Raw genomic sequence first — 1,283 nt, 5'->3', positions numbered from 1 at the left:
CGGCAACTTTCCACCAGAGGGCCCAAGGACACTTTGAGGCATGGGTGGGCAAGGCCGCAAAAAAACCTGCCATCTTCTGATCTGAGGTCGACCTTCCTCCCTCGGCTGCCTCATATCAGGGCCTGATTTACATCACACAAACACCTTCCAAATGTTAAAGTTTGTGTTTATTAATAGTTTTACTGTTTCTTATAGTTGCTTCAGAGCTCTCGAGCCAGTGCCAGTCTCCTTGAGGGACATGCAGCGCAGACACAGGTCAGTTTTTCACATCATCTTTAATAAAGCAGCATGGCTTTATTTATCTGATCATTTCCTCTATAGAGAGAAGCAGCTCATCCAGAGTGGCTTCAGCAGCCTCTTCCTGTCGCTGGAGATGGATTACTAGGAGGTACTTTGACATCTCAAAAGTATTTACAGAAGCGAGTGCTCACATTTCTGACTTTATAATCTGTCTGCAGCGGCTCCAGCAGTCAAGACAATAATCCCTGCTGCTGCAGGTGTGATGGTGTCCCAGAGCGCTCCTGTCTACCAGCCTGCTCTACAGGTGAACACATGAAGCCTTCTGAGCTGATCTCCTCCAACTGTGACTAAATATGATAACTGTTTATATTTTAGACTCTCCAGGCGGCTGGTGTTTGCTCCACATCGGTGGTAACTCCAGCATCCTCCACTGTTGAGAGAGCAGCCTGTACTGGACCCACTGTAAGCCCAGCAGGTGAGAGCAGCTTCAAGTGGTTTCTTTCAATGATGATGTCATATCGACTAACGAGAATTTGTATTTCAGCTGTTCCAAACCCGTCTGCTTACCAGTATGATGAGTCATCAGGTTACTACTACGACCCCCAGACTGGTCTGTACTATGACTCCTCCAGCCAGGTGTGTGCAGGACTGCCGAACACTCTATTTCAGGGGTCCCCTTTTTCTTTTGAGGCCCACATAACTATTTTCTTCACTGATGTGAGGGTGGGGTCAGTTTGTAGGCTAACAGGAAAAGTGTTTTCTGTTAGCGTCTCCGTCTGCGATTGATGCTAACAGTGTTTTCTGTTAGCATTTCCGTCTGCAATTGATGCTAACAGTGTTGTCTGTTAGCAGTTCCGTCTGCGATTGATGCTAACAGTGTTTTTTGTTAGCATTTCCGTCTGCGATTGATGCTAACAGTGTTTTCTGTTAGCAGTTCCGTCTGCGATTGATGCTAACAGTGTTTTCTGTTAGCATTTCCGTCTGCGATCGATGCTAACAGTGTTTTCTGTTAGCAGTTCTGTCTGCGATCGATGCTAACAGTG

General features: G+C 46.5%; 1 long non-coding RNA gene across 1 annotated transcript; it reads left to right on the top strand.

Annotated features, from left to right (window-relative positions):
* Nucleotides 1–145: 145 nt before the first annotated feature.
* LOC112141537 lies at nt 146–876 on the top strand. Its single transcript, XR_002918414.2, has 5 exons — nt 146–255; nt 322–388; nt 459–544; nt 616–715; nt 785–876. It is a non-coding gene; the product is annotated as an uncharacterized LOC112141537 (long non-coding RNA).
* Nucleotides 877–1,283: the final 407 nt, after the last annotated feature.

Source organism: Oryzias melastigma, unplaced genomic scaffold, assembly GCF_002922805.2.
Source record: "Oryzias melastigma strain HK-1 unplaced genomic scaffold, ASM292280v2 sc01689, whole genome shotgun sequence".
Taxonomy (NCBI): Eukaryota; Metazoa; Chordata; class Actinopteri; order Beloniformes; family Adrianichthyidae; genus Oryzias; species Oryzias melastigma.
This window is presented reverse-complemented; position numbering and strand designations above follow the sequence as displayed.